The 16,099-nt window shown below is 34.7% G+C and overlaps 1 protein-coding gene across 1 annotated transcript in view; it reads right to left on the reverse strand.

The window, feature by feature from the left end:
* The window catches only part of LOC149784167 (uncharacterized), a 35,088-nt gene extending 33,557 nt beyond the window's left edge, over nucleotides 1-1,531 (reverse strand). The window contains exon 1 of the mRNA XM_089933222.1: nucleotides 1,439-1,531. The gene's annotated coding sequence lies outside the window, so the exon portion shown is untranslated. The remainder of the gene's footprint in view (nucleotides 1-1,438) is intronic.
* Between the last annotated feature and the right edge of the window lie 14,568 nt (nucleotides 1,532-16,099).

A 16,099-nucleotide genomic window follows, 5' to 3' on the forward strand; every position in this document is an offset into this window, starting at 1 on the left:
ATATAATATTCTCTGTGTGTATGGATTTAATATCAGGATCGTTATTAATTAGAACTATAAATGAATGTGAATCAGGAACCTGTTGAAAATATTCCGATACTTTCCAACTGGATGACTGAGTAAAGAGGGTTATTTGGCGATGTAGATATGTATTGTGAAGTGTGTCACTTGCGAGGTTTTCCAATATAGATCAAGTTGGAAAATAGTGTCACAAGTCCAATCAGTAGACAATCAATTCATGCCCAAGATGTTGTCTTTCATATCAGTCTGCAAATGTATTTAACGTTGTGCTTAGATATAACTTGAGATGACTCATTTTTATGAATTATTCATTTGAATTCCAAATAGCCCATTGATCCTGGACAAAGCAGTTTTCTGGAATTAGTGTGAATTCATTCAAATGAATCATTGATAATGGCGTTGTGATACAAAAAAATTAGTAATTAAACTCATTCGACGGTATTGGTACATTAGTACATTCTAGGAACTGGAATTCTTTCGGAACAATCTATTATTTTGGGCTAGTGATATAAAAATGTTATGACTATTTTGGATTTTATTCCCAATAATATAAGTTCATCTTAAAGTTTCATTTTATTATTTAGATAACTAAATTATGTATTAACGGTTATATAACGTATCTCCTTGTTATGTAACTTATTTTAAGACGAAACATGATAATATATGTATGTATGTATGCATGTATGTATGTATGTATGTGTGTGTGTGTTTATGTGCATGTGCGTGTGTGCGTGCGTGCGTGCGAGCGTACATGCATGTATGGGTAAATTAAAATGTTCATTAATGTTGGAAAGATTAAGAACTAATAACAGAAAGTAGAAATGTTGCAATATGAAAATACTACTATGCAATATACAGGTATATCTATACTGTTCTCTCTCTCTCTCTTTTTACAACCTTTGGACACATTTATACTAGTTATATTTTGGCTGTTAATATTGATTCATTACTTATAAATGCCCAAAACTTATTGTATCATAAATTCACATTGGCTCATGCATTATTAATGTTGAGCCTAAGGCCTTTAACTTTGCCAGCACAACTGTGGCTGGGGTAATACAAATAAATAAATAAATAAATAAATAAATAAATAAATAAATTAAAAAAATAAAGAAGTAATATTCCCCCAGACATCAATTGTGTATGTATTTTTTAATGGAAAATATAAAAGAGAACACTAATTAACAAATCCAGAGACCAACAACTTAGCTACGTAAGTTACTATGAATAGATTATCTAATTTAAAATCTCATTTAATATACACAGTAGATTTAATAAATTCAAATAAGTGTGGACTTTCTAGTTTTACATAATCACCATTATGTTTGTCTCTCTTACTGATAACTAGACAAAGGTTTTAACGAATATAAATTCAAACTGCCACTGTATTTGTTAACTCCGACTCATGCGAACATACCATGCAATCGCTGTACTATTCCCGTGATTATAGCGTGCTCGTTTGCATCCTCAATGGCAGCCAGATCTCCACCAATGAGAGAACAATAAACCTATCACGATAAAACATGTCCTATCAGTTCATTGTTCTCCTCTCCATTAACTAGATAAGTGGAACGAGTGTCGGAGAGTATTGAGAAAAAAATATTAAATTAATTTTAACATATTTAGAAGCAAAAAAATAGCTATATATGGTTTTCATAAACTAAACCTCTGATGAACGAAAGCACGACGTTAAACATTTTACCAGCAGGTGGCAGAAACAACACCGTGTAGTGAGATTTGAACTCGTCGCGTATTGTGAGTGTGCCCCCAAAATCTCATCGGAAGTATCCTTGCTCTGTTTAGGGAAAAACAAGGTTCTTCCCATACATGTCCCTTATTAGACCGCTGCAATGGCTTCTTCTGTTAGTGCGTTCGCATCGGATGTGGGAGGCCGCGGGTTAGAACGCCAGCCGAGTCATACCATACAAGGTTGGTTTTAGCAATTATGTCGCCTGGCGCTCAGTATTAAGAGGTTAGTGTTAGGACTAGTCGGCCTGCTGTCATGATAATATGTCTGAGCAGGACTTGATCTTAACGCTCTGCAGCATGATGCCCCAGTGCCTAACATCGTTATATACTGCCTTTCTGCAAACATCATATCGGTATGACTGAAACACTGTTAAAGCAACATTAAAAAACGAACAACTCTCTCACACACACATACACACTAAATTATTAAATTTATTGCCATTGCCATTCATTTTTGTTAGGATGAGATTGGGCGTACGAGAATATAGAACAAAATATTCGTATAAATGGAATGTATCAAACAGACATGCATGAAAACGATCAGACACGTTAGCCTGATGAGTGTGACAAATCTGTAGATGACGGTTTGACGCTCACTGGTCCACTGAGTTGTTACTGCATCTTACTGCGCTTCTTAAGATAAAGCAATTCTATTTTTTCAGATTGTTTTCGATCAGCTTTGACAAGCAGTACATTATGCTACTTTATCCAGTAGAAAGAAACACTTAAACCTTAAGAGAAAAAACAATTTTATTCCGTTCTGCCTGTTTTCTTTCACAAGAAATCAAACAGGATTGAGTATGCATGCTCCATGCTCCCAAAAGGTTACTTGGAAGTTTCAGTGAGTAGTTTCACGAAGCTGTACCGCTCCGGTGGCCTAGTTGTTAGAGCGTCCGCCTCGGATGCGGGAGGTCGTGAGTTCGATCCCCGGCCAAGCCATACTAAAGACTTACAAAAATGGTACTAACAGCTGTCTCGCGTGGCGCTCAGGATTAAGAGGTTGGTGTCAAGATAATGTGACTGGGTGGGACATTATGCTACATGTCTGCGGTATGATGCCCCAGTGCTGGACATCACTATAAACTGTCACACTGCAGACATCGTAGCGATATGACTGAACTTTTTGTAAAGGTATGTTAAAAAGCCATATCACACACACACACACACACACACACTCATGAAGCTGTTACTATTTTCAGAAAATGTGACAAAAAATTCATTATGCTGATTTGTTTGACAAATTGCATTCAAGTTTGTGAATCACATAAAATGATATGATCTCAGTGCATTCAAACTTATTTTAATGCGATCAAAATATAGAACAATGACGAGTGTAAAAAATTATCTCAAAAATGGTAGCGATGTCTTAAATAGTACAAAGAGTATCAATCCAAGGCGAGCATGTCGTAAGAATCCTATACGTTTTCGTAAATAATCATGCTATGAAAATAGATAACATACACACAAACATATCATTTTTTGTGCGGATTTGAAGAATGCAACGTTGATAAGCAGCTCTTCCCTTGTCAAAGGTAAGAAACATCAGAATATATCTAACAACAATGCATCTGCTGCACACATTAATTTGACATACTGTTGCATATCTTTGAATGTTTGAACCTTCACTTTGAAGCAAACAAAACTTGATTGCAATATTGTTAATTTGGGTTTTGACACCATTTGAACAGAACTCTTCTCCAAAATGTGAAGGAATATTTTTAATTGTTTAGGCGCTGCATCATATATCTAGCCAATCATCGTCAGTCTTTATCGAAGCTCTATACTCACACCTTGTTTTCTCTGTTTATGGACAAGGAGATGATTTATGCAGTCAAGATGAAACAGGAAAATACGATTAGGAGTTCATTCAATTTATTGCCAGACACATATTAAATATTTTCCAATTAAAGCGTCATATTATCCCAACTCAAGATCCTCGGCAATGTAGACGTCTTCTGGCTACTAACGTCGGTACATCATTTGTATTTCCAAACATGGCCCTTTGATCTATACAAGCTTCTATGTTTCAAATTAACTGCCCACAACTGATGCGCTTACTCTACATTCATTTATATATAGCTTAGATGTCCAAACCTAAAATTTATCTTTGTTTATTTTAGTAATGTCTGTCAGATATGAATAGGAATGGCATGAATTATATATAGAGAGTTTCAATTTCGTATGAATAATTTCTGTCCAGTTTGGTCAAATTGTATTTAGCGGTTTCTGAGTCGAGGTAATGCATTTACATTTTGCTTTTAATAAAGGATATCTGCGTCACTGGTAAACCACCATTTGGCAATTGCACCAGGAAGACCAAGTTCTGCTAAGTTGATTTATTTTAATTGTTGTTTCTTTTTTGTATAAGTCATTTAATTAAGTTTCTTTTTAGTAACAGCAGTCATATTTGATGCCAAATCTGCATTAATTGTAAGAACTGAGAGGTCTTCATGCCAACATGTTTTATGGATCTTTCTTTATATTTGTTCGAAACATATGCAAATGGTCTAAAGCTGTGTTTACCAAATGATCGTTTGGATGTTTTGCACTGTTAGTAATGACAGTAATATTTGATGACGGGATTAAATCATTCGTACAAACCTGAAAATCTTTAATGCTATAATGTTTTTTTCCATGTTGTATAAACTGTATTGAACTGATTTTCGTTTTGTCTTTTAGAAATCATTACCAAAAGAGTTAAACGCACTTAGCAAAAGTGTTGTTTTTTTAATCCAATTTGCCGAATTATGTTTAACTATATTGGAGAAGTCGTTATAAAATCATTTCACCTTATGGGCACTTTAACTTTCCACGTATATAATTGGCGTACTGTTAGTAAGCTTTTGTTTCCCCATAACAAAATGAGATTGAATCATATGTGTTACCTTAGCTTCTGCCCAACTTGAGAGAACGTCCAACACTTTGTAACATCGGTTTCCATGACGTTCAAATCCTTCTGGACAGGTAGCACTTAAACCTAATTTACAGAAAATTAATATATCATTCCTTGTACAGATTTTATCACTGCCGTATCTGAATTTGAAATTAATTTGATATCAGGCGAAAGAGACAACGGTATCATAATATATTGGGAAACATTTTGCACTCAGCTGACTAGCGCAGGTGCAAATCATAGCCAGGTTCTCTCTCTGTCTCTGTCTATGTACGTCTGTCTCTCTCCCCGTCTCTCTCTCTCCTTAAATCTCGACAATTGCATATGCGATATGATATCAAGCTGTTTGGTATTATAATATCGAATATGTTATTAAGGCACGATAAGTACACACACTCACACACACACACACACACACACACTCACACACCACACACACACACACACACACACACACACACACACATATATATATATATATATATATATATATATATATATATATATATATATATATATATATATATATTATTTGCGAGTGTGTGTATGTAAGGGGACTGTTTATAAATATATTCTATTTGGATCCAAGAAATGCATATAGGATATAATATGTAATGATAGATGTGTCCAAGAACACGTTCATATATTTCCTTCCTTCGAAAGGGCACATACATTACGAAATATATTGGACCTGGCAGAATTCGAATCCATGATCTTCTGGTTTTGAATCTAGTAAGCTGACAACTGAACCACCTTAACTCTTAAGGAATGTAAAACAAATAAACAGGCGTTTAATACTTGATCTAACACTGAACGAAGACACAAACTGCAAGATAAAGTAGATCTTGAAGATAAAATCGTTAAACTATGAACTCATATGAGATAGGTTACTTTAATGTAGTCTTTATCGCGGCATATGCACCCCCACCCCACCCCCGTTAACTTATGAAAGGTTATATTGTAAAATTGCGGGAAATCCTTAAAATGATTTCAAAGGTTTTAAAATAGTTAAATTATACAACAAAAACGAGTTGGATTACCAAAGCAAATCAGAATACATGTCAGGATAAAATTGATAAAGTGGGGGATATTATAGGCTTCATTTTAATTGATACATTTATGATAAGGCCACTATTGGAGGCGCCAGTCCACACTTTCTCACAACAAATTTTTCATAATATTACTGAGATATATCTTTTAATGACCCATACAGACTGTAATTTTTATTCTCATGGAACAGTAGATGAAAAAAATGAAAATACATTCAAAAGCGACGTCAGTTCATATTCTAACTGGATTAATTATCAGCAGGAAATAATTATGATATTTATTTTAAAGAGAAAGTTAATTACATGTATACCAATACAAACTTACCATCACCAAGTACAATCAAAATACATAACCCAAGACAGTTGGATATTGACATCCTCCTATATCCTATTCAGCAATATGAATGTTTCTTGTCCTTTACCCAGCATAATCTTTAGTATTGTGTGACCTTAGAATGTAACACAGGTCGCAAACATTAGCAACGCTAATTACCTTTGAAATCCTCAGATGTTACTCTGGGACGACATTGCGACTCAAATCGTGACACCGACAGAGGCATAGTCAAGAATTTGATTTAATTTAGGGCAAGTGGATTGAGCGATGAAAACAAAGCGACCTGACACAAAGTGTTTCGAGTGCACGATCTTTCGATGCGCCATGGATATAAGGCTGTGCATATATATGTGCGTGTGTGTGGAGTGGGGCATATATATATATATATATATATATATATATATATATATATATATATATATATATGCCAATGTCTGGAACATGATATGAATGTATTTCTTGTCAATGCTTTGCTAATATGGCATGGATATGGTTAGTTACTATCTGATCCACCGAAATTGTTAAGACTACTCCAAATAGGATGGGAGTAATATAGAAAGCAAATTAAAATCTTGGAAAATCTATAACTGTCAAATGAATGATAGTGAATGAGCAACTAATACACGTGCACATCTGTGACACTCCTCTTCTGCTGCACATAATATGAACAAATTATGTAATGACCAACATTCACTGACACATTACAATTCATGTCATTAGGTTAGATGCTGTTAACGCGATTCGTTGTGTTCCATACAAAAATATATGCAGCCGATATGGTATTAGCATTGCGTTAGCACTTTTGAGTGTTTGGAGTAAAGAGACAAAAATGCTAACTCAACTTATTTTTCATATCAAAATTTGTTTACCCATAGTTTTATCTCTCTCTGTCTCTCTCTCTCTCTCCCTCTCTCTCTCTCTCTCTCTCTCCCTCTCTATCTCTCTCTCATGAACATGACATTCTGAAATATTTTGTGGTCGCACGTGCAAGGTCAGATAAGGCAACAACAACTGCTACAAAGATCAGTTGTTTTCAATAAACGAGATAACAGGAAAAGCGGAGTATGCATTCCCCACAGAAGTACAGTAATATCAAAGTGCACTTTACATAGAATTCACGAAGTATAATACGTTAGTACAATTTTGCGTAAAATTCCCGAAATGTGATAAGTAGTACCGTTTATACTAAATTCCAAAAAAGGCGCAAAAAATACAGTGTTAACGTGAGATTTTTCAAACGAAACAGACTAGTACAGTTTATATCGAATTCCCTAAATGTAATAATAACACAGTTTTATATCGAATCCTTAATTTCATGTTACAACAATGACTATTGTAACATGAAACATACATAAATGCATATTTTGCGCGTGTGAGCGGACACTCAAAGAGAGCCACACAAACACACTTTTTGTGTTTCTAACTTAGCTGTAATTATACGTATTCTCCCGTTTGTTCTACTTTAGTATCGATTTCATGGAGTTTATATTCTGTTAGAAACAACAGCCATAATTTTGGCACTCTATTTGCCGAGATGCCTCTTAATCCAAGTCAGAATCGTCCTCTATTTGTTTTCTACCTTCTGATGCTTTTGTTTTTCTTCGGGGGAGGTGGGTCTCTAGTTCACTGACGAATGGTAAATAAAGCCTGCATTACCAATAGCCACAACAAGCTTGAGATAGAGAGAGAGAGAGAGAGAGATAGAGTTAATTCGAAATTAGCTCTCTCTTCTGAATATTAAACTATATGTTTGTAAAGCTTCTTGGCTGCCGTTGCGAGCATGATACGTTGAAAACATTCAAAATGTGTAAAACAAATTGGAGATAAAATTTAACTAAATCAATTAAAATTTGAAAAAAAATTAGCCTTCTATATTTCACTGGTCAACCTTAAGTGTTTTTCCTTAATTTGCGCTTGAAAAAGTGTTGCGTTGTTTCGGGATTCTTAAAAAAAAAACATAAAAATACATAGAGTAACTTCCAAAAGGCTTCAAAATGTTCGAAAATTTTAAAAAATGCCGTATTTTCCAGAAAATCGAATCATCTCAAATACATTATAACCGTGATGTGGTGCATAATATATCCTAGCTTTATGTTACATATTTTGTTTATAAAAAGTTTCTAACTCTAAAACACTTTTAAACTTAATATATGGTTGACCACTTTATTCGTGCAGTAAAAACAAATCTGATACAATACATGCTGTAAAAAACAACCTTACGGTCAAAGATTAAAGATTTACAATTACCCTTGCATAATGAAAATATATTAAATATATAGAATTTCCATTGCAAAACACTCTTACTTTACATACCTCTTGACAATAGTTCACTTTAGTAATACTATTTTGCTGTCCACCTTTATGCTCAACCATGACCAATAAATGTCCCCACCTCCTGTTTTTTTATGTTGGTGGCTTGAGGTATTATCTCACTTGTTCAAGATGTGCTGCAGTTATTGCAGACGTAATCGTCTGCAACATTAGCACATCTCGCTAGGCACTAACGAATATTTCTTTTGACTCTTGATTTGATTGATGTAGCCTCTTGACACTCAGACAACATGTAAATCCATGTCGAAAATCAGCCCTACATCATGTCGCTATTTAGAAGCACTGGGCTACATTGGCAGTTCAGTGAATATTGAGGAACTTGTCAGAGGCCACAATAATTATATTTGTAAACGGCTTACTTTAGATTATTGCATGGAAATGTTTACAAAAATGGTAACAATGTAGACGAACATGGACGTGACTGTCATTAATGCATGACATACTCGTTCAAATTAAATAATATATCTCTATATCTTTGTTTAAGAGGATCTTTTTGTGCTAATTCCTTGTTTAAAGTATATGAAATTTTCTTGCAGAATGTGATATTGCTAGGAAAAGTGAAAGCTGAAAAGAATGTGTTGAATCACACAGTATACATTCTAGTATACTAATATTGCTGAAACTTTTATTCTTTAAATGTCCTCATTTGCATTTGAAAATCTTGATCATTTACATAACCTTTGGCAAGTCACATTTTCATTTAACGAACGCTGTTTCAAGTCTGTAAGCTACTGTACTATTTTTTAGTTATTGTAGATTATGCAAAAGCATACTTTGTATAAACAGTGTTTGTTCCAGGGATCGACATAATGGGACTCAAGGTGCCCCTACCAGGCCAGCTAGTCTAATCTTTTAGAAAAAAAACAGGGGTTGCAGGTACATTTAACTTTATCGTTTTTTCTTCTTCTTCTGAATATTCCAGCACATATCAATATTCCCTGCTGTGAACATTCAATAGCAGAATATTTATTCCACAAGTGTGATTACAAATTCTCCTCTAACAGTCTTTAATCACTTGAGTTTACAGTCTGTCTAATATGAATTGGAAAAAAATCATAGCATTACTTTTGCTGATGTTTTATCTTTTCTTCTATACATTTTCTAGGAATGATCATTGACTTCATGTTATCGATTGTTTCCCCAGCTAGTCAAAGTCATTAAGCCATTTATGTCAGCGAATGAGATTGATTGTCTTATGCCTGTTTGGCAATGAGTGCACACTGTTCAGTAAACCAGCTTGGAATGTGTTCAGTTGAGTGAGTCTAAAATCAAACTTAGCCATATTTTACATTGATTTATGTGGTCTTCTTTATGCACCCAACAGATGACATAGAAACAGATTTATTTCATCAAAGATGAAAAGCAGCCTTAATTGATATTTGGTCTTGTCCATGCATGTATATATATATAGTTGTATACAATATACAGTATAATAACAATCCGAAAGGAAGTTTAGCTTTATTCAACAAAGACATGTCTTTGCAATAGAATCATTATGAACACATATGCGGGAAATCAAATTATTTCTAGTCGACTTTCCATGGGATACACATAAAAGATGTCAGATGAAAGCCTAACTTGCAAATTTGAGGAATCATTGAGTTTTTAATTGATACAATCATATGTCATTGTTGAAGGTATTTTACATTTTATTTGAATTTAGAAATGTTGCAGTCTCAGGTGTCACTTCTCTCATTTGAAATGGTTACTTTGTTCATGTATAAATTTTTCATGCCACTATTATCTTGGTTCACCAATGCATCAAATCTAACGGAGGGCAGAATTTTTCTGTATTGTATACCAAATTGATGAGAACAATTTTAGGTAAGATTCATTTTTAATATGATGCATTGCTGAACAATGATAATTCTGGCATCACAATGGCTGTCACAGTACATATACACAGATACTCAAGTCACAACAACAGCAACAAAAAAATATTTTAGATCAGTACAGTGGCTTCTGATCTGTTTCTTAGAATGTTAATGGAACAGCTAATTATCCAACGATAATTCTGGTAAATTAAAACGAGAATAGATAGGTAGGAAGTATGCTTGTGTCTTTTCACGTGGATTTCCAAGCTAACAAAGCAATGAATTTGATATAGAAATATGTTATACAGATTGTTATACAGATTGCGAATTGTCCCCCTCAACCAACCACATCTCCAGTCATGAGAAACACTGGTATTTAAAGCAATTGACATGTACAATTTTGCAGACAAACTTGTCTGGAATAACTACAGCATTAGAAATAGGCGAGATCAGGCCCATAAAGATACAATATACCATTAAAGGTTTCATTTCAAATTTATTGGACTATGTTGCACCATGAAAGATGTAAAGGTGCCGCATGCTACCCGTGTCTATCTGTCCATTAATTTTATATGGCCTAGTTATGTGATTGAATTCATTGTTGGCCCTGTGGTGGGGCTTTTCGTATCATATATCTAGCATTTTACTATTACTGTAGACATGTATCATACTTGAAGAATGGTAGGAAAAGATTTGGGGGATGGGGGCATTATACATACATGTCGGTGAAATATGGACATTATATGTTTAGTAGTAATCTTTCATCTTATCAAATATATACAAAGTATTTACTTGCCAGGAACTCCGGAACACCTGATAGACTATATTTCCTTTTTCCAGTTATACGAATATACAGGACAAGCAGAGACTGCAAATGATATGCCTTCAGTGAAGAACGTATGTGTATTTAGATTAGACTTTCCACATCACAAATTACATACAGATGGAATGAGAGCATGGCAAGAGTCATATGTTAAGCATGGTTTTGCACTTTTATGTTTTATACATTAGTTTAACTCTTAGATTCTCAATAAGTCTCCATACCGTCTAGTTCTTTTTATTTGTGAGAAGATTTATAAAATAAAATAGATACAAATATATTGAAACCATAACCACACTATCTTGGAATCCCCTCGAGACTGAAATTTGGTTTTTAGTCCTGAAGTTTTACTTTGTAGATATTATATTCCCAGTAAACTGAAACCTCTCAACTCCGAACACAGAAAAGAAAAAAAATCACAAATTTAAATATTGCATTATTAAAATATGCATACAGTATAAACTCTTTTGAGACTTTGAAATAAGTTTCAGGTGCTAAATTCTTTACACGTTCTGGAAGGGCTTAATTAGAGTTAGTGAGTAATCGTGTGGACTGATCTTTGAGAGCAAAACCCAGAAAATATCCCAAGGGCATATGTGGTTAAATCAATACTTGTCATACATTCCAACACATATTAGGACTGTGAGTATGCTAATATGAATTCATTTTACGGCATATTATTTAGAACAATTTAAGAAAGAACGTACTTGCCATTCATGACTTTGTGATTGATCCCATTCGATTATGTATTGTTTGCTTGTTGTTTTAATTAACTGTCATGGCATTATTAACCAGTCAGGTGGCTGGGTATTTGATGCTTTGCCGTTGTTTTCATAATCTTTCTTTAAATAATGTGGCTTTTGTTATGACTCCATTTCTTGTACAGTGATCATAGCACGAGTCCTTAACAAACACCAAGTTTGTAATGCTCTGTACATGATCTATAACTTCGAGAATCATCTTTGATAATGTTATTGAGAATATGCCATTTGATACCGCTTTGTCGTTCTCTGTTGGCAATGCATCAAATACAAAGGGGCCTTTCATTCTGGTGAGGATACAACAATGCTCTATTTGCTTAATTGTATTCAGTTAGTTTAGGCATGTGATTGAACCTGATGGTAGTTATATCCTTGGATATTGTTCTGCTGATGGAAATACTTGACGCAATGGTTAAAAATGGCTTTAAAAGGATGTCACCACACTAATTTATGTAATAATGTTTCAAATGCTGATATAAATTCTCTTTTGACATACAAAGGAAAGAAACTTTAGAAAAATAGTATGTTATAATTTAGTGCAGTATGCTTAAAGTAGTGAGAAGGACCATGCCTATCAATATCTCTGGAACTGTGTTCTCCTATCAGAGCTTAGATAAATTAGTGTCACTTCAACCATGAGTGAGGCCCCACCTGGACGAATGGTCTAAGCTGGTTGCCATTGCAGATCAATGACATCCACCTTTGTTTTGTGTTAGCTTTAGTCTTGGTTAAGCCATTGGGGATATGTGAGAAAGTTTGCCAGCATTTTCCCATGGTTTAGTAGTTATACCCAGGGTTTTACCTCTACCAACTATACTGACTATCATTTATAGCATATCGTGTGCTGAAAATGGCATTAAAACCAACACAAACATTCAGCCATCAGAATCATCAATATTTTCAATACGCTGATCTGTGTTTTGTTATTGCCTTTTCTTTCTTTGATTTGTGTGATTCTTTCTTTGTAGACCCAACACGTAGGGGCAGAGCAGTATACAAGTGTAAAAAACTAGTTTTTTCAGTGAGAACTTGAAATTCTTTTTCTCGGGTGCTTTTGGTTATTTTGTCAAATCGAAAGTAACAGTGGACATAGATATAACCAATCCATACATATTGCCACACGAGCTGCAGGAAGAGAAAGCTGTGATAAAAGTAAGACCCCGAAGTGAATACATATATATAAAACAATTGTATGTAAAAAATGTTTGGTTCGGTGTGTTATGGCACAGCACCACTAGTCGGTGATGTATTTCCAAGCCAATTAGAGCATAAAGTGTCTTACACACAATGACATACGAGCCAGCCTGGGTTCATAAAGGTAAACGATAACCGTTGAAAAGGGAGAGCTACATGTGTCATGTTTGCGACTCTTCGATAATCCCTTCTTTATTTACAAAACAGTGGTATATTCAAAAATAAGTTTTTATTTAACAATAACTCGATTCAACTTTAGGAATCATGTTCCATGGAATAATTAGACATTGTCTTCTTCACTGCACATATATCATATACAAGATACACTATTTTCAAAACAGGTAAACTATGCAGCACACACGTCAACACCGAAATATGATTGGCTCAAAAGGTTATGCATATTGTCACATGAGGTCGGATTTGTCTCAGCTCAGCAGTAACACTTCGCAAAAATTGCACGTTTCGGAGACCACAACTTCAGTTTGGTACAACGTAGAAAAGTCAATGATGGCTTGATGAATAGTAAATCATATCTTGAGTAAACGAAGCTATACATTATGGTCGTGAGCTTTTAAAAACGGAATTACCAGAAGGAAATCAAGGGTCATGGGTGGACTGAATTATTTGGAAGTTGAGTGCGTTCTCTCTTATATAGTATGATAGAGAGGGCCCATCTCAAAATTGGTCATGGGGATAATCTAAGTTATTTTTGTCACTCTGTATAATTTTTTCCTTCAAATTTGTTTCTTTCTCAACATCATGCTAGCGACGAGCACATGTGGGAACATCTCAGGCACTTGATTCCGGGGTAAACTAGTGTGTACACTAACCTATTTGCGAAATATACTATACAAGTCCGTTATTGGGATAGTTAGTCATAGTACTAAAACAAAAATAATATGTTCAATGTCTTACATTGTTGGGCACTTCCAGATCTATCTTGAAGCTCTCTACTGTTTGAGCACACACATCACTGTCACTGTATTGATTCCACGCAATATTCACGGAAAAAAATATTAACTAATAAACAATAATGTCAGCATTTTAAAATACCTATGTAACATAAAAAGATTTGTTTACACTGCATTTTTGTTAATTTTTCACCATCCCAGTTTGGGTCTCACATATTGTGACACCTCCCCAGTTAAAATCAGAAGACATGCACCTAATTATCACAAGCCTATCATTTATAAATTCAAACATAAGCTAAATATATAATGTGGTTTAGATTTACTTTGAGTTAGGCTTGGAAATGGGTTGGAATTTTGGTGACTTCCTGTCACCGTTAGTTGAGCATTGGAGATCAAATGCATAACATTGGCTGCAAATGAACAGCCGACTTGACTTACATAGTTATGTGTGTCTGCTACAGAGGTAAATATTAAAAAATCTAGATGGCTGAGGGTGATGTAAAGCATGCTAATTTGTTATAGTACTATTGAACTTTATTCTTGCATGAGGCACATTCTGATTCTTTTCCTTGCCTTGTCATGGAAAATTATTAAAAATAGCTACATGCTGTTAAAAATGAATGTAAACTTTAGGGGTTGGTGGCAGTGTTTGTTCAGTATGAAAGCCACCATTTGCACCAGGAATTAACCTGAATGCCACAGTCAAAATCACACATGTATGCTTTCTACAAAAATCATTAGTTTGTTTTCGTTTGTATCTTCAGTGTACAATTATTCTCTTTTTTAGTGCAATAGGTCATTGTCGAATGAAAATTAACCAAATAAGCTGTCCAGTGAGACATTAAGAACCGGTGTCATTTTTGCAGTCTTGCCAAAAGTGATTTCCTGTGCCATAATTTCCTTATGACCTCCATGTCTTGAATCTGTCATAGTTAGGTATTCCAAACATACACTTCATATTGCGTTGATAGCATGTAATCGCAGTAGAACAAGGGAGTAAACTTAACACTGCTAGAGATACCAGGCATTGCTTCTGATCCATTATGCTAATGAACAACACAAGCCATACAAGTTTCATGCAAGGTGATGTAATTGAAGTACTTTACATACTTATTCAGCTTATCAATATTTTCAGTACATACTTAGTATATTTCCTAATTTAATGATGAGTGCCTTAATTTGACGCTTTTACATACATATCTACTCTTGATGTAATGTTTCAATGCAAAATTTTATCTTATTTCCAGAAATTTAAGTTATAATAACATACCTATATATAAGAAGTTCAGGGTTTTATTTTCGTGTAGGCCTCAAGGTGCATGTGAGCACACCTGCCGAAGTGATACCGATTTCCTTGGGAGTCAGCGTACCAAATGTTGTGGAGCTTTAACAAGAACAAGTGTATCTGCATCATCTTCATTTGAGTGTTTGGTGAGTTATGTGATATGGATGTCCCGTTTTACATCGTGTTATTTCTCCTCCCCTCTTTTACTTTAAGCGATTTTCTGTTTGCTTTAGATTTGATTATATGCAGGTTAAAATCACTAGCAAAACAAACGTCTCTAAATGGCAACAGGTTCAGTAATACTATGTGATGGCTAGTGTGAAAATGATGCAAAGGTGACATTCTTAGTGTTCTTAAAATACATTATCCATACATATTGTGTTATCAACAGATAGGATGAATCTGGGTATATAACTGCATTGTTTAAATTTCCCAACCGATGTGGTTCAGTTTACATAGATTGGTCCATACATTGTACGTTACCTGATGAGTTGCCTCACTTACATTCTATCTCAGATTTCTCTGTTCTAGTATAGATTTGACCTTCTTTGGTTTTGATGTGGAATGTGAATAATGCCTTGCAGTACTTGACGTGCTGTCACCGTAAACTATAGTAAGACTTCTTTGAGACTGGCTTCTAAGACACGAGCACTTATTTCTGGACTTGTATAGTGACTGATGCGGTACAAGGCACGAATCAATTTGACGGGAAGATGAGACTGAAAGGACGTCATTTGACGCTGCGTGAGACAGATCCAAAGTGTCAGAGGTTTTTTCAAAGATTTGATGTTGTTGTTTTTAAGTCAAATAAGGGGACGTGTACACGATAGGCCCTCCGTCTTGGCACCAGTGGTGAAACAGATGGGTACAATATCGCAAATAATCGGGTGTGGTGGGTTTTGAATCAATGAGTAAATAGGCTTGTGCGGTTTGAGTG

The sequence above is a fragment of the Sinohyriopsis cumingii genome, chromosome 14 (assembly GCF_028554795.1).
Source record: "Sinohyriopsis cumingii isolate HCF-2022 chromosome 14, ASM2855479v2, whole genome shotgun sequence".
In the NCBI taxonomy this organism is placed as follows: domain Eukaryota; kingdom Metazoa; phylum Mollusca; class Bivalvia; order Unionida; family Unionidae; genus Sinohyriopsis; species Sinohyriopsis cumingii.